Source organism: Trichosurus vulpecula, chromosome 2, assembly GCF_011100635.1.
Source record: "Trichosurus vulpecula isolate mTriVul1 chromosome 2, mTriVul1.pri, whole genome shotgun sequence".
In the NCBI taxonomy this organism is placed as follows: Eukaryota; Metazoa; Chordata; class Mammalia; order Diprotodontia; family Phalangeridae; genus Trichosurus; species Trichosurus vulpecula.
In genome coordinates this window covers 286,405,980-286,425,187 of record NC_050574.1, presented here as the reverse complement: position 1 = coordinate 286,425,187, position 19,208 = coordinate 286,405,980, and the positions used below count along the sequence as shown (strand labels likewise).

General features: G+C 37.1%; 1 pseudogene; it reads right to left on the bottom strand.

Moving 5' to 3' along the window:
* Nucleotides 1-17,190: 17,190 nt before the first annotated feature.
* LOC118837024 lies at nt 17,191-18,854 on the bottom strand (annotated as a pseudogene).
* Nucleotides 18,855-19,208: the final 354 nt, after the last annotated feature.

Here is a 19,208-nt window from a genome sequence, read left to right as displayed (position 1 = left end):
TCATGCCATGTCACACATACTTACTCCATCATGCAGTGTCTCAGTTCCTTGGCACATATAACTCAGTGGGTTTGAGTGTCAAGAAAAGAAAGAAAAATGAGTGGAGAAATGGCATAATTCTAGAATCCCCTAAAGCAATAATTTTTATTCCTCATCTTCTACCCCCATGGTGACTTCAGAGTTCAGGTGACTTCAGACACACATGAGCATGTATATGCATGTATACATGCATATGAAACACACATAAAATGTTTATATATATACATATACAAATATACACATGTATGTGTATATATGAATAAAAGTGTATTATAAATATGTGTGTATATTTATGTGAAATACCTGTTTCCCAGTTTTTCTCGAATCCTAAAGCCACTGTGGGGGAGATGATAAGGAACAAAAATTTGTTGCTTTAGGGAACACTAAAAATATACAATTTCTAACTAATTTTTCTTCCCTTTCTGGTCACTCCAACATATTAATGTATATTCACATATATGTATATATTTATTATTACATGATATCATATATATATATACATCTCACAGTTTCTCTATGCCTTTATTCCATTGTTGCTTTAAAAAAAAACTTTCAAAAAATCTCTCATTGGAATCAAGTCTGATCACCAAACTTTCGTTTCACGGTCTTCACATTATAAATAGATGCTTGTTGTTGCTGTTGTTCAGTTGGGTCTGACTCTTCCTGATCTCATTTACAGTTTTCTTGGCAAAGATACTGGAGTAGTTTGCCCTTTCCTTCTCCAGCTCATTTTACAGATGAGGAAATTGAGGCAAATAGGGTTAAGGGCCCAGGGCCATACAGCTAGTAAGTGTCTGAGGCCAGATCTGAATTCAGGAAGATGAGTCCTCCTGATTCCCATCCCAGTGCTCTATCCACTGTGCCACCTACCTGCCCCAAATAGATGCTAATTGGGAAGAAATAAATAAAATTATTTTAAGCCAGCTTATGCCAGTAGTACCTTGTGATTAGCCTCCATATCGATAATAACTGATAAAGCTTAACTGTCAATTTAAGAAATTTAAGGTATGCAAAGCACTTTAGTAGAAGTCTCCAAATTGAACAAAACCAAAACCAAATTTAAGTTGCACATGGTAGCAAAGATTTGAAGATAAGTCAGTGTGGTTAACTGCATTATATACTTTTTTTTTGGTAAGAGTTACAATCAATACTAGCCTGAGCTTTTGACAATAAGCAGTGAACATCATCCTACAAACGAGCCTAAAATCCCATCTTGCCTCTACCCTTCAAACCATTTAATTGAAAGTCGGATAGAGAGAAGTGGATCACTACAATAGCAGAAAATGTATTATATATAGTGTCTTAGATTGTGGTGATGAGAGCTATCTTTACAGTGGAAAAAAAACCCATCAGAGCTAATATATAGCTATGCCTTCAGCAAAGTAGAGCACATTGTATTCTACATAGTGGTTCTTCAAAGCCAGATACAATTTGCTATTAGCACAGGCTTTCACTGAGCACTGTAATAGGTCCAAAGGAATGAGAGTAACATAAAACAAGGCAAATATTAAACAAATGGTTCTGGGAGTAAAAAGCCTTAGATTTAAAATCTAAGCATTTTTTGTTCCTCAACACTTTCAAAACTAGATGTTTGACAACTGACAGATGCAAGATGATTGTTAATTAGTCCTAGAATACTGTTCTCAATCTCCCTCATTCACAGAAAGCAGTCTTGAAGAATCTGTTGATTTTCTAAGGTACTTGTATAGGTTATTATACTAAGGTACTGTGGGATGAGGAAGGGATTTAAAATAATTTAGAGAAGCAATGATTTATTTGTGGACAAAAGGAGAAAAGCATTTTTATCTTTTTAATTGATTTTTTAATTAACACATTTTTTAAAATAAATTTTTCTCTTCCTCTTATGTTTTTCATCCCCCTACCCTGGGGAAAAAAAGGAAAATGTAAAACCCTTATAACAAATATGCACTGTCAAGCAAAACAAATTCTCACACTGGCCACATCTACAAATGCATCAGGAGAGGGTATCCTCAATGGTCTTCTGAAAGCATGGTTCATCACTGCATTGACCAGAGTTCTTAAGTCTTTCAAAGTTGTTCACTTTTACAATGTTGTTATTACATAAATTGTTCTCCTCATTCCACTCGGCATCAGGCCATACGAGTCTTTTCAGATTTTATGAAACTGCACATTTCATGATTTCTTATGGTACAACAGTATTCCATTATATTCTCATAGCATAATTTGTTCCCAAGTGATGGGCACATCCTTAGTTTCTATTTCTTTTGCCACTAGAAAAAGAGTTGCTCTAAATAGTTTTGTATTATGAGTCATTTGTATCTTTTTAAAAAGGCACTAGAACCTAACTTATGCAGGGTTCTGGTCCCTGTCAATGAAAACTTACTAAATGCCTACTGGTGCCTGGAGGCATTCCAAAGCTTCTGTATAATGACACAATAGGTTCTATGATGATATTCAGAAGAAATAGGACTAAATATTCCCATGCCTTGGTTTCTTCCATTGGTGATCCTCTTTCAGGAGTTAATTTAATTTTATTTAAAGTACTAATATGCAGATAAAAGGGATCGTAAGACTCGAGAAAACTATGATGCTGTATAAAACATGTTCCCTGGTTAGCAAGGAGCACATGTTCTTAATAACGGCTGACATCCATCCATAAGGCACTTTAAAAGTTTTTGAAGCAATTAAATATATTATCTCATTTGTAAGTCCTAGGAGAATTATTATCCTCATTTTATACGTGAAGAAACAGTTTCAGAGAGGTCAAATGATTTACTCTAGGACACATGTTTATTAAGTGCCAGAAATGGGATGTAAACCTACTTCTTTCTCCTAATTCCAGTTCCAGCACACTTACCCTTGTACACACTGACTTTTAGTAGAGTTAAAGAAATCTCAAGCATGTGCACACATGCACACACACACTCCACATGTCTTCTACATCTACCATTATGACAAAATAGCTCCTTATATCTAAAATATATCTAAAAAAGGTTGAAAATTTGAATCTGGCCTCAGGTTCTCTAGTGCCAACACTACCTGAACATCTAAAGTTTCAAAGTCATAATCAAGGAGACTGCTGTGCAGGCATCTCAGAAACTGATTGTGCTACAAAGGAAAAATGAAAGTGATGGATGAACTGAAATACTGGTCTCCCTCAGGGCTAATAAAAAACAAAACACATTTTACCTACCATCTTAATTCCTAAATTCAAGTGTATTGAGATCATTTGTATAGACATTGATGATCTGTTCTACTCTTCCCTCCATTAGTTAATTTGTCATCTGGCTTAAGAAATGGCTCCAAAGTCAGCAATATGAAGTTTGCTTCAAGAGACATGATCTTGTCAAAGCTTCTCTTCTGACTTTATAAGAAAGAGAATTTGTGAGAAATAAATTTTATCTATCCCCATTACAGTGAGATACTAGTTACTTTTACAAATCTAAGTTTACTCTGAGAGGTCACCTGGCATAGTAGATACAGAACTCTCCTAAGAGTGCAAACATTCCAGTCAACAAGCATTTATTAAATACCTGCCATGTGCCAAGGCCTGTTTTCAAGTCCTGTCTCTGATTCCAACTGGCTGTGTAATGTGGTACAAGTGAGTTAAAGTCTCAGTGCCCACAGACAGTCCTATAAAACTACAAATTGAAGAGCAGGTGACAATCTATGTTAATTATTATAGCCTTTATGTTGCACTTTAAAGTTTGTAAAGCACTTTACAAATATTTCTCATTTTATCCTCACAACAACTATGGGAGGGAGGTGCTGTTATTGTCCACATTTTGCCAATGAGGAAACTGAGGCAAACAAGGAAAGTGGTCTGCACAGTGTCACACAGATAATGTCCAAGGCAGCATGTGAACTTAAACCTTCTTAGTGTCAGATCCCATGTTCTTTCCACTGCACCACCTAGAGGGTCCCTCATTGTGAGCTCCCTGCACTAGAGAAACTATAATCAGAACAAAAAAAACGTTCATTAAAAGTTCATCCTAAAATTCTTGGGCATTAGTTGATCATAGGATTGTAACATCTCCTACACACACACACACACACACACACACACACGTCTCTTATTTTATAAGAGAGTAAATTAAGGCCTAGAGGGATGAGGTGATTTGTACATGTCCCATGGTCAATAAATGATAAGAGTTGTAACCCAAACTCAGATCTTTTGATTCTATATCTCAGTGCTACCTTTGATACTTGAGAGTAAGCATGGAGTAGTCATTGGCAAGAACCTGGGTTCAATTTCTTCCTCTGACATATCCTAGTCATGTGACCATAGGGAAAACCTGTTTATGCCCCGGGCAACTCTCTAAACCAGGGGTGGGGAACTGGTGGGCAAAAGGCTACACTTGAGGACCTAGAGGGCCACAAGTGGCCTGGAGGCTCCAGGTTCCTACCCTTTCTCTAAACCTATAAATTGCATATGAATTGCTATAGTATATCCTCAGAGGATTAAAACAAATACCAAATACTGTCATTTCTTAGACTGGATGATAAAGGATGCTATTTTACTAGTTTTTAAGAACATACCAACCCTACTCCTATTTTAAAAAAAATCTATCCCATTTCCTTTATTTCCTTATTTCAAGCACTGACTTTGACAATGTGAAGGAAATCATCGCTGATGGATGGAATAGAGAGTGGGTTTGAAGTCAGAAAACCACCTTTTTTGCTGTTGTTTCTTTGTCCCTGCGTGATACATTTGCCTTTTTTTTCTATTTCATAAAGACATTCTGTAAATACACAATTGAGCTTTTGATAGAATCAATTTTCTGCCTAGAGAGGAGAAAGAGAAAGAAAACACAGAAGGTTTTCTTACAGAAAGCAAACAGGAATCCATATTATTTAGAATTCTTCCATTTTATACGGTTAATTAGAGCTGGTATAAGCAGGAATTCAATCACTCTGCCTACATGGTAGTAGAAACAACCACTCATTCAATAATCAGCAAACATTTATTAAATGTCTACTATATGCTAGGAATATAGTAAGCACTGGGGATACAAATATGAAAAAAGAAAGTCCCTCTCCAATGAGCTCACAATCTAAAGGAGGAAAGCAAGACCCAAAAGGTTAAGAGGGTGGGGGAAGATCACCCACAGAAGTCAAAATCCAAAATAAGTGCAGCCAGAGAAGTTGAAGATTTTCTCTAATATAGCTGAATGTTTTGGCATTGTATAAACAGCTGTTTCAACAATCTGGTTAGCAGCTGCTGTGGGGGTGTAAAACCAACAACCAGCACATAGAACGCTGCAAGCCCAGGTTCTTTTGATCTGCTTTACTAAGGAAAGCAACGTTAAGGGGTTAACAAACTTACTTTAATCCAGCATACAAATATCATTCACCTAGTTAAGGGGAAAAAACCAGCACCCTGAACTTCAGAGCAAACACAAACAAATTGCAAACATTAACAGACCTTGTCTGATTCAAATCTCAATATACAGTTACCAGAGAAGCATCAACATCAAAGCCGGGGAGCTAATAACAAAGGCTGGCCTAGAGTCACGAACCACTCCTGCTGGGGCTCAGAACCCCCAAAAAAGAAAGCCAACCCCTGGTTTTATATATCTTGTTCAGGGTCAAAGGTGACTCACCCACATGACCTAAAATTGTCACAAAAATGTGACTTAAACCCACGTGGTCTAAAAGCCTCTGATGTCACGAACATGTCACTCAAACCCATGTAAACTAGGCTTTCCCTTGAGGCAAGGAGGTCATCAAAGACTCCTAATTTAATCAAGGAAACAAAGGCCAAAACTCTTCAAGGGCACTTGTTTGAATAAGTGCTAAGAGCCCATCTTGACTCCCAATACAACAGCCCAAATTGAAAAGTAACAGTTTGAGTTATTTAAAAGTATGTGACAAAAAAACAACAACAACAAAGAATAACAGTAGACTAGGAAAAGAGGATTACTGAGATCAGTAGTTGGACTAAAAATGAGAACTAAGAGAACTGATATTTCTTTTCATAAAGTCACATTAATTGCTAATGCAATAGTGAGAAAGGCAAAAAAAGATTTCAACTTAAATTAAAGCATCTTTACCAATTAAGCACAGAATTTCAATTATCAGAAATCCAAAGGCTGCATGACCATTAAAAATATGAATACACAGAAATGTTTTTTTTTTTCTTTATTTATTTTTAGTTTACCGCACCCGGTTCTACATAGTTTTGAGTTCCAGTTTTTCTCCCCTCCCTCCCGAAGACGGCATGAAGTCTCATATAACTGTCATGTATAACTTCGCATTGAATTAATTTATGCTCTAGTCAAGTCGTGGAGAAGAATTTTGACCAATGGAATGAATCATGAGAAAGAAGAAACAGAACCAAAAAAAAAAAAAAAACAAAAAAAAAAACCAAAAAAAACCCCCAAAAACAAAAACAAAAGAGAAGCAGAAAAGGCGAGCATGTAGTGTACCTCAGTCTGTATTCAAACTTCGCAGTTCTTTCTCTGAATGAAGATAGCATTCCCCATCGATACACAGAAATGTTAAATAAAAATAGCATTTTGTTTATAGGATGAAAAACACACAAAGGTAGCCCCTGAAGGCTACACTTTGAAAAATAATGCATCTCCTGGGACCAGAGGAATGATGAACAGGAACAAAATTAAGAGACACGGCCTGTGTTGCATTCTATTCTTCCACTACGTGTTATCTACCCTATACTCAACTGACAATCACTTATTATGTAGCTGCTATGTAACTGTGACGCGAGAAGGCTACTACAGCATGTAACAAGTGAGAAATTTCAAATAAGTATAAAGTTAAAAGTGTCATCAAGGAAATTTATGATCGGAGGAGAGCCGTCATGGACTGCCCACATCATCAGAATGAGAACGGCAGGACAGCGAAGCAGACTTCAGTGGCACCCGACCATGTCAGAAGAAAGTCGTTGTACTTCATGTTTCATAGCCACACAATTGCAATAGTAAAATACTGATATTAGAAAGATACACCTTTGTTTCTGAGAGAAGTTTAGGGCCATTAAAAGAGCTTAACAATTTTCTAATGCTAACCTGACTTTTCTTTTGTTTAGTTTTTAGCCTAACTCATTGTCCATTTGTACTGTCTGCCCCAGTTGTACTTACTTATGAATGATCATTATATATTTTCCATCTAATTACATATCTTAGTATGGGCAAAAGATATCTTTCATTCACTTGGTCTTGGATAGTTGAGCCCAACCCTTTTGAGTGGTATTGATACCTTCTTGGTGGCTCTGCAACGTTCTGCAGTTTGATGCAAATAGCCCAATGTTACTGGCAAACAGAAAGAATTAAAAGAATTCTCTGTCCTCAGAGATTCCCTCTTCAACTTGGACTCTGCTGCACAACCTCACACAGTTGACCTTTATGATCATAAGATTGTTGAGTAACATTGTTTTTTGTTATAGTTTTCACTGACTTGATGAAGGGATAGGTGACTGCTGGGAACACGCCTTCAAGGTGACATTCTGCACTATTGAATTTAATCATAATTAACAATAAGCACAGCGAAATCTTTTGTTCCCTCTATCTTTCAGTCACTTGAGAGATGCTAAAGTGGCCTATTGTAGAATGTTACTTGTGAAAACTTGACCATTCCTACTAATATTTGCACTGAGGATGTCTTCAGTGTGTTTATAGATAATTACATGTAGATAGGAGAGTAGGCATATAGGTTGAGTTGATGATGATTATTTTTTATTAATAAAGTCTAAGATTTCTTTACTATCCCTTTGTTATCTTCACCTTCTTGAGATTACTTAAAAACAATTCCTCAATACCTCCACAATTGTGTTTCCTCCAGCATAAATCTGTTACATATACCCTTAGTCCAATCTAGCTTTTTCCATCTTTTTTTATAATCACATACAGTACTGTGACTTTTCTCTTGTATTTAATGACAAAAATAAATGTGTGTATATGTGTATATATATATACACACACACACACGTGTATATACATATATGCATTAGTTAAACTTCTGTCAAAATATTATTAGTACTGCTGTAATTTCTACCATCCATTATATATTTTTGTGATATTAATAGGAATGATGTCTTCCATATGTATAGTATTTCATACTTTTAAATGTAATTTAATATATATTATCTTGTTTGATCAATATATTTTGAGGTCTTCCAATGATGGATATTAGAGGAAAGCAAAGTGTGAAAAGAATATATCTTGTCCACAGAGCAAGATTTTCAGTAAAACTTCTCAGAAAATGTTTTCAAAAATTAAGGAAATTTTCCTCCCCATCACTTAAATTATTACTTTTAAAAGTCTCCTTCAGATTTAGGGGCCTATTAACTTGAACCAAAGGCTAACCAAGGCATTTTTAAATCACAAATGCTTAACAGCATGATATACAATTTCAAGGGTGTAATGATAAAGTTCCACAGACATGAAAATATTTCATTTATGAAAATAGCATAGTCTTAGTTCTGTACCCTGTAAACTATGAATTTAAATGAGGAAAATTTTCTAACCAACTTAATTTAAGAGCAATGCAATGATTTCCTAGTGTCTAAATCATCCCAGTAGCTAGAAGTTTGGTAGAAACTACTTCACCTTTTTTTCTCGTCAGCTTAAGCTAGCCTCAAAATGCAATTTTTGAGTAGAAACTTAAGAGTTCTGTGTATAGTTCTTTGAATTTGGTAGAACTGGTTAGAGAATCAGCTCCATTTCATTAACAAACACTTTAGTTTCAAGGATGCTTTTATTATTGGTCCTATGTAGAAACACACACATATGCATGTACACACACACACACACACACACACACACACACACAACCTCCAGAAAATATTTAGGATGACTGACTAAATTCAAGGATGATACTAATGGCGTCCTTTTGTTCATTCAACACTACAAGTTTTCTTATGATTTTAGGTCTCTTCATGACAATGATGCTTTTTTTGGTAACCATTTGTCAATTTCAAAAGGAAGTTCTTTATGGATATGCAAGTTATGCCTTGTCTCCCATAATTACTCCATGATTTTTTTCTACTTCCCCCTTTTCAGTAGGTGCTCATAAATTTCAGATAGAAAAAGCTGCAATGTTGTGTTCTACTTTTAGTTTCTCTCTAGAGGCATAAAGTGCCAGGAAATATGTGTAAATAATTTAATTCTAAACACTTAATAAACAGTTAATTCTCAAGATACCCCATGTCATATGCAAATTAAGTGGTAAAATTAATATTGAAGATGATGAAACTGAAGTCTTAGTGGAATGGTGTGAGTGTGGAGGGGCAAAGGCTCAGCAAAATCCATATCAGCAGCAAATTTATAAAGAATCATATTTATGATTGTTTAAACCACTAAAAGCGAAGTATAGATGCTAGAACTCTCAATAATTTCAAGGCTTCAGTAGAGAAAAAAATTAAGATCCCCCTCTTCATTTGGTGGCACATGTCCCAGACCTCTCTCTTAGACCACTGACAAAGTGTTATGAGCTCTGAGGTTTTATATATTCTGAGAGCAATCTATGAGTAACAATGATTATTTTTATGCCCATAATACATTTCATCATAAAAGTCTGTCCACCAAAGTATTTGGAAAAAACTTATGGAGCACGTCTCTGGGCCTGAAAAGAGGTAAGCTTCTCCTTTAGCAGAGCTAAATTTGCTAGGTTAGGTCTCCAGGCATTTTACAGTCCCCAAAGACATAACAAGTATTGGGGTGCCCTGAGGAATACTTTTTGATATTTTTATAAATGATTATCTTAATGAAAAAATCCATCTCTCTCTGTCACATATGTCTTTATTTTGTAATAAGTCAAGCAACAATAATAATTAATATCCAGAATAAGGAAGGTCATAGTCCCTCTGGACTCTGCCTTGGCGAGGCCACATACATAGGCATGTGCTCAGGTCTGGGCAACACATTTTAGAAAAGACTTGTATAAAACTGGAGAGTGTCTAAAGAAGGGTGACCAGATGGTGGTAATGCCTCAGGATCATGCCATTTGAAGATTGTAGAAACTGATGTGTACGTAGCCTTCTCCAGGCTGTACTCTATACCTTCTCTATTCTACCCCAGAAATCTCTTCATCCTGGAATCTCACTGCACTTAAGGAATTTACACATTCAAAATCACTTTCACCCTTGAGGTCTCTCCCTCTGATTGGATGCTCCCTCCCAAAAACTTCCATTTCAGGAGGGTGCCTAGGCCTAATTCATTTCCAGGCCATATTCCTGGACTTCTTCTTCCATGCCCCCAAGTCAGATCCCACTCTTTACCATCTGGATGGTCAGCTTCTTTTTATGTTTTGTCTTTCTCCATGAGAAAAGGAAGCTCTTTGAGGGCAAGGAATGTCTTTCTACTTGAATTTGTATTGTTACTGTTTAGCACAGTGGCTGGCACGTGGTAAGTGCTTAAATAAGTGCTTTTTGACTGCTTGGTAAGAAGGAGACACCAACCATACTGTCTTCAAGAATTTGAAGAGCTGTCATATGAAAGAGGGATTAGACTTATTCTCCTTAAATTCGGAAGAAAAACTCACCTTAAATAACTCCAAAATTGTCTGTCCTGAACTAAAGCCAACCTTCTTTTGACTACTCCCGATGTTAGCCACCTAATGTAACCCATGTACTGCCAGATTTTGATGATAACTCAACTTTAGTTAACCAAAAACAATTAAAATTATTTTTGATTCTTCCCATCACTACATACAATCAGCACAGAAATTGTTTTTGTATGTTTGTTTATTTAGTGCCTTATTTAATGAATTACTGTTGAACTGAATTGAATTGAATAAAAAAGTAATAGGTGGAAACTGGCATGAGAAGAAGGAGATTTAGGATGTTTGGTAGAACATGTATTTACCTGAAGGCTTGATAATCTGATCAAGAGAGATTTTAACTAAAAACTCTCTATTTAGAGATTAGGAAAAATTAAGGAACGATTAGGATTATTCAAGAGGAGAAATCTGTTCCCTGAGGAAACATTTTCACTGGATGGTAATTTTTCAAGGATGTTTTAGAAAGGATCCTATTTTAGACAACTTTGGAGACCTCTAAATTCCTTCCAACTCTGAGATTCTGGGTGTCTGTGAGGAAGTGGATAAATTAACCTACAGAGTGGATACATGCAAAGATAAGAGAGGCAATTATAAAAATAAAGTAAGGGAAGATGAGACCACAGCCAACTATGAAGTTTTAAATGGTTTATTGGATGTGGGTTAGTAGGCACAAAGGGAAATGATCATATCAGCAATATTTCCATCCTCAGTTGTCTTAGGTGTTAATTAATGAAGTCATGAACTAATGTAGAAATACCTTGAAGTGAATAGGTTTTGTGACTGGAATTTCACAATAGGCACAAAAATGATTCAACAACCTTTTTCAAAAACCTAGACTTACATGAACTGATACAATGCGAAGTGAGTAGAACCAGGCAAATAGTCTACACAGCAATAACAAGATTGCACAGTGAATAACTTTGAATGACTCAGCTATTCTTGGCAATACAGTGATCTAAGACGATTCCAAAGGGGTCATGATGAAAAATGCTATCCATCTCCAGAGAAAGAACTGATAGAGTCTGAATGCAGATCAAAGTATACCATTTTTTCACTTTTTTGTTTTCCTTTGATCTGTGTTTTCTTTTACATCATGACTAATATGGAAATATGTTTTACATGATTGCCCATATATAACCTATATCAACTTGCTCGCTGTCTCAGAGAGGGGGCAGTGGATTGAGAGAGGGAGAGAATTTAGAACACAAAACAAAACAAAAAAAAGAATGTTGAAAACTTTGTAAATGTAATTGGGATTTTTTTAAAATAAGCTTTTGCCACATTAGGAAGTATACCATAACAAAACCCTAATGCTGGCTACTTCACCTTGGTATCTCAAGTGAAGTAATATGATCCTAAATGGCATAGTATATATAGTGGGATGGCATTAATATTAACACTTATCTGAGTAGAGCAGACTATAATCTTCTTAAGGACAAGGAATGTGTCTTAAACTTCCTCATTTCCACTGCAGCACCTGGAAGAGTCTTAAATATAGTGGATACTAAAAAAATTATTTGTTGATCTGAATGCCTACTTGGCTTTCAATCACTTTATACATTAATAATTGGTAAGATTCTTCTTGTTCTATAGGAACACTAATCAGGGGTTACATGATCACAGCTTGAGAAATATAGGGTCCTCAGAGACAAGTCAGATCTCAAGATGAAGATAATGAGACCCCATTCTTCCTGCCCCCAGATAATTTGTAAGACTCTTGAGGGAAATGACACTGGTGGGAGCCCTAAGTCAGATCTGAATATATTGCCTTACCTTAGTTATGGAAATTGACAGATATAAGGACTATCAGGAAAAATCTCTGAGTATATCAGAACTAATTTTGGCAAAAGGAGTTTATTTCCCCTTTTAACAAATAGTAAATTGCAGAGAGAAGATAGAGACAACTGAAAAAGCCTAATACTCTGAGAACAAAATCTTTCAGATTTCCTTCAGATAGGCAAAACAAAGGAGTATCAAAATGCCTGATTGACACACATGATGCCCTATCTTTGACCCACAACCAGGTATTCATAATACTAGAGGGGTCTCTATGCTTGACCATCTTGAACCTTTGTCTTTTGCTTGACCATCTTGGACCTTTATATTTAAATCTGAACTACTCTTGATATTGGATTCCTGATCCTTTAGGACATCTTGAACTAGATGTACTAGAGACATCTCAAATTCACATGTTCAAAAAGACCTTATTATCTTTACTCACAAAATCCTTTCCTTTTCCAAACTTCCCTGTTACTATCGAGGGTACCACCATCCTTCAAGTCTCCCAGATACCATGAACATCCAATCCCATACCAAATCTTTTCATTTCTATCTTCATATTTCTTATAAATGTAAGCTTCTATTCACTCATGCAGCCACCAACTTAGCTTAGGCCCTAATTCTCATTCACTTGGACTACTGCAATAGTTTGCTAAACAGTCTCTGACTCAAAACCTTTGACCATTCTAGTCCGTCCTCCACTCAGCTGCCAAACTGATTTTTCTGAAACATAAGTCTGACTATGTCAATCTCTTGCTCAGTGAGTTTCAGTGGCTCCCTATTACTCTCAGGATCAAATAAGACCCCTTTCTGCCTTTCCAATTTTTTGACATACAATTCCCCTCCATGCACAGTATAATCCAGGTATATTGTCTTACTTGACGTTCTTGGATATTACACTCTATCTCCTGTCATATCATCTTTGCATGATTGGTCCCCAATGCCTAGAGTGCTCTCTGCCTCTGTTTCCCTGGCTTCCTTTAGAAATCAGCTCAAAGGGACAGCTAGGTGGTACAGTGAATAGAGCACCAGCCCTGGAGTCAGGAGGACCTGCATTCAAATCTGGCCTCAGACACTTGACACTTACTAGCTGTGTGAACTTTGGCAAGTCACTTAACCCCAACTGCACTGCTTCCCCCCCCTCAAAAAACCCAAAACAAAATACAAAAAAAAATCAGCTCAAATATGACCTCCAATAGTAAGCCCTTCCTGGTCCCCACAGGTGCTAAGAGTTTTCCACTCTCAAATTATTTCCCATCTACTATTGTGTATCCTCTTAATTACTGCCATGTTACTTCTCCCTTTAGAATGTATGAGCAGGCAGTTCTCAAAGGAAGACATAAAAGCTATGAAGTCATGAAAAAATATTCCAAATCTTTATTAATTAGATAAATGCCCATTAAAGCTACTTTGAGGCTCCACTTCAAACCCATCAGATTGGCAAACTTCACAAAAAAGGAAAATGATAAATGTCAGGTACATTATTGCACTGCTGTTGAAGTTGTGAATTGGTCTAATCATTCCAGAAAGCATTTTGGAACTATGGAACTATGCCCCCAAACTTAGTGACCAGTGCAGATCTTTAGGGATCTATCTACTAGATCTGTAATCCAAGGAGAACAAACAAAGGGGGAAAGGACCTATATGTACAAAGTATTATAGTTCTTTTCATAGTGGCAAAGAACTGGAAACTAAGAGTGTGCCCAATAATTAGGAAATGGTTGAACAAATCATGGTAAATGAATGTAATGGGATATTATTGTTCCATGAGAAATGACAGGAGGGATGATTTCAAAGAAACCTGAGAAGATGTGTGTGAACTGAGGCCAAGTAAAGAAAGCAAAACCAAGAAAACAATTTACGCAATACTAACAAAAAGCAATTTTGAAAAACACTGAAACTCATTGAGCAGGGGATTGACATAGTCAGACTTATGTTTCAGAAAAATCAGTTTGGCAGCTGAATGGAGGATAGACTAGAATGGTCCAAGGTTTTGAGTCAGAGACCGGTTAGCAAACTATTGCAGTAGTCCAAGTGAATGAGGATTAGGGCCTAAGCTAAGTTGGTGGCTGCATGAGTGGATAGAAGTTTACATTTAACTTAATTAATTAATTAATCTCTGATTAATACAATGAACAACCATAATTCCAGAGAACTGTTGATTATCTAAGTAACCTACCTCGTGGCAGAGAAGTGATACATTCATGATGCAGAATGGGACATACATTCTTGGTCATGTGCAGTATAGGAATTTACTACTATGTGGATTTGTTATAATGGTTTTGTTTTGCTTTGCTTTTAAATTTGGAGTGGGTGAGAGGAAGAGAAAAATAAATGCTTGTTAAATGAATCATAAAATAAAATGAAACAATAATCTTTTTCAAAGAATTACAGCTTTCTTATGGGAAGTCACTTTTTGCTTTTCTTTGTTCCTCTAGGGCTTAGTTCAGTGTCTGGCATATGATAAATATTTCATAAATTCTTTTTTTAATTTAATTTAATTTTTTTGTTTTTTTATATTTCATAAATTCTAGTAGACTGATTGACTGAATGACTTACTCCTCCACTGTTTGTCCTGATCCATAGCACTTCACTGACACCAATACCAGCTCCCTGCCCTAATCATGAATTGCCTGACTTTGACTATAACTTAAATTTTGGAATTACTTTTGATTTATCCATTTCCCTTCCTCACCTAACATAATCAATTGCCAAGGTCTACAGATTAGGCTCCTCAATCTCTCACACCCAGCCTCTGCCACTATCCTAATGTATGCCCTTATTGCCTCTTAAACTGAACTCTTACAAAAATCTTCTACCCAGTCTTCCCCCTCATCTGCAAGATTAATTTTTTTTCAGTGAATAGGTCTGATCATATCCTGCTCAAAAACCTTCAGTGACTCCCCATTGCTTACATTATGGTATTCAAAGTCCTTAGCAATCTTGTACCACTTTTCCTGTCTTAACTCCTATGACTTCCTTTTCCATTCTCATCACTTTAGCCAGACTTGACTCTTTACCTTCTCCTGAATATATTCTCATACTTTTCCACCTTCATATACTTGCTTATCCCATGTCCTTTATCTGCAGTATTTCAATCATTTGAACTCAAATTTCACTGAAGGTCTAGCTCAAATGCATACCTTTTCCATGAATAGCTCTCTGATCCCCTAACGAGTAACAATCTCTTCCTTCTATAAGTTCTTCATACTTGTTTAGATTCTCTTGTTTAATCTATTTTATGCATTTATTATATTCTGTTTTATGTTATGTTTATGTATGCACATGCTTAATCTCCCTTAGTATATTACAAATTCTGGGAGGAAAGGGACTGTGTCTCTTATTTTTGTAATGCCTGTAACCTAGCTTAGTAACTTGTATACAAAAGGAGTTCAGGAAATATTTGTTAAATGGATGGAAGGATGCCTATTTGTATCCTGAACTGGCAACCTGACTTACCATCTCTGCAGGCTAGTATTTTCTAGCCAAATCAGCTTCTTTTATTTCTGTAATGCAGAGACATTCTGCCTCAGGGCCATGGCTTCTGCCAGTGGAGTCAGAATAAACAGTGGGATCCAGGGCCTCAGTGGCATAATGGGGAGGGGAAGAGGGAGTTATTAGGGAAGCAAGCAAATTACCAGGGCAGAAAGGATGGTCCAAGGCCAGAAACAGGAAGTTTCAAACTAGATAAACCAGAATATATATGCTGTCCAAAATGGAGGGCCAGAATCGAAGCTGGTAGAGTTCCAACATTATAATAGTAAAAGGAAGGAGTAGGTATCCAAAATCAGAATTAAAAATTGGGTATGAGAGTGATGCAGTGTTGGTGAGTCTGTGAATCAGCATAAACATTTTTGGAAAACATTTTAGAAACATGCAAATAAAGTGATTAAAATATCCATATCATTCGACCCAGAAATTCTACTACTAGGCATATATATCCCACAGAAGTAACAGTTAAAAAACAAAAGGCTCCATATACACCAAAATATTTATAGGAGCTCTTTTTTGTGGTGGCAAAGAACTGGAAACAAAGTAGATGCCCATTGATTGGGGAATGGAAAAAGAAATTGTGGTGTATAAGCATAATGGAATATTACTATGCTGAAGAAGTGATGAATATGATGGATACAGAGAATCATGGAATGATTTACATGGACTAATGCAGAGTTAGGTAAGCAGAGCCAAAAGAAATCCAATATACTCAATGACAATGTAAATGGAAAGAACCACAAAACAACTGAAAATTCATGTTGCAAAATTACAAAGACCAAACATGACCCAAAAGAAGAGATATGAGAAGGTACTTCCCCACCTCTGTTACAAGGGCTGGAGGTTCACGAGCGTGGGATATTGTATATATTTTCAGATTTTTAAAAGAATATATTGATAAATTTTACTTTTTTTCTTTTGTTCCTCTTCTATATTTAAAAAAAATCTCTATTATACAAGATAGTTCTCTGGGGGAGTGGGATAAATAGAGAAATATAGGCCATGTAAAAATAAAAAAATAAACATTTATTTTTAAAATGTAAAATTCTAAAGAACAAGTGTAGCCCAAATGAAGTGATATATGAAGACCTCCTCCTGCCCCTCCCTGCTTCTTTGCAGAGATGGGAGGTTAATGGGAGTGGAACATTATATCGTTAGAATTTTTTATTGTGTATTTATCAGTGTTGATGGTTTTCTCCTCTCCTAAAAATTGTTAGTTATATGGGATGACTCTTTTTTTGGGGGAAGAAAAGTGATACAACAGGAAATTTAAATGATATAAAAACAAATATAGCGATGAATTTTATATATATATATATATATATATATATATATATATATATATACATATAAACACATATATGTATACAATTTTTTTTATTATACTAGAAAAGAGTATCGTGATTCTAACCTTACATTAACCAAATGGCAAGTGTTCAATCTCTTCTTTTTTGCTCGTGTTGAGTAATTAGCACATCTCCTGCTTTTGGTGATATATAGGAAGTGGCTCATATGTGGAACAGAAGAGATAGTAGCAGGAGTCCAAGTGGTTGATATACTCATCTTCACCTGCCAATTCATTCCCTTGGTCAGTATCTTCTCAGTGGACTGATTCCCTTGTATGTCAGATTTTGGGGGGCTCATCCTGAAGTCATTTCCATGAAGTTAGACAGGGAGGAGACCAGGTCATGTACTCGGACTGTCCCACTGTGCTGGCTGGCAGTAACTTCTTTGTGCTCCTGAGCAGCTAAAGCTTGTGGCACTGTGATGTTATTATTTGTAGTGACTTTGTTCAAAACACAGAGTCAAAATCCACAGGAACTTCGGATGGGGTAGAACTCAGAAGGGCTGACAGAGAAAACCCTGCTCCTCAAGTTTGGTTTGGTGTAGTAGGGCCCTATGGGTTTCTATGGGTTCAAAATAACGGAAGGCCCAAGACTGAAGAGATCATCAGATATATTGACCAGATGAGTGGCTGTAGGCATCATGAGGGCAACAAGGTCTATACCAAGAGAGGCGGCCATGCATTTCCCTGCTAAAATCCTCGGAGACTCAGGTACAGGGGCAGAATTGGGGGCCACTGGAAATTTCTTTAAATGTTACTCCTTCAAGACCTTCAGTCTTGCCTGGTCTTCATCTGACATCCATTTTGTCTGCTTCTTGCCCATTCTGCCAAATGCCCTGCTGGTGCCTACAGTTGTGCATGTAGCACTCAATAGCTTGTTTGCTCTGTCAGCTGCCAAAAGCTCAGTCCTGTGACCTTCCAAAGAAGCTACATGTTGTTCTAGTGTTTTAAACAGTCTCCTTGTGGCCTGAATAAGATATGGAATATCAGCTTGATCGATGCCAACTTGCTCAGCAGCTTTCAGGAACTCCAACAATTTTCCCCAGGGATTATTTTTAACTCTCCAGCTCTCCTTTGCACGGCTTCTTCTTTATGTAAAGTACTTTTCAAGCAGGTTAGTAATCCCTTCATTGTAGGCCACAAACAGCCTGATGGAATCCTTAATGAGGTGCATGAAGGTTGAACTGATGACACCATTAGTGAATTCATCGGGATGTACATGGAAATTGAGCAGAGTGTCGAGCTGGTTCTGTAGAACTGGAAGAGTTTTCAGGAACTTGTCGTACTTTTGGTCCTCATGACTCCATTGGGCCCTCTTTTCATCTTGATGAAGTCAACTGCTACCAGTATATGTGAAAAGGCTTTTTTCATTCAAGTATCTGCTATATTGCCCAATGAAGGTAGATGTGTCATAACCCTGTACGATGCTTTTATCTAGAAAGCTGGTTAAAGTGAATGGAGTATTTTGTCGTGCAAGGTACTCCATGAAATGGTCGTTGCTGATGAGGTGGTGGTAGGTCATGATTAGGGCCTCAAAACTGACCACCCAGCTTCTGTTGGCTGTGTGCCCCAGAGATGTATTGGCCAGCTGTGGTATGCTCATGTTCATCTCATTTGTGCACTGGATCTGGTAGTCTGGGTACTTTTGCTTGGGCCCTATCACTTCATGGGTGCTTGCCTGGCAGATGGCTCTGGCCATAAATGACCTTGTATTTGGGTCCCCAGCACCCAGCTGTAAAGGCAATCAGTGAATGGGAAGATCTTTCCTGCCCATTTGAATGGGCTTCGAGGGTGGGGCTCTCAGGGTCCTGGGGGGAGTGGCTAGGACTGGAGCCAATGGTAGGCGCCTGAGTTCTGGTCCACGTGATGACATGAAGCCTGTGGTGGGAGGAGCTTGCTGAACAGTTGGAGCAGAGCTAAGAGGCAGTTGGTGAGGCAGTTGGTGAGAGCAGTTAAGAGCTGAAGGAGAGAGGAAGCAGTCAGCTATCTGGAACACAGCTTGGAGATTGTGGTGGAAGCCGCAGCAATGGTGGCAGGCACTACAAAAAAGCAG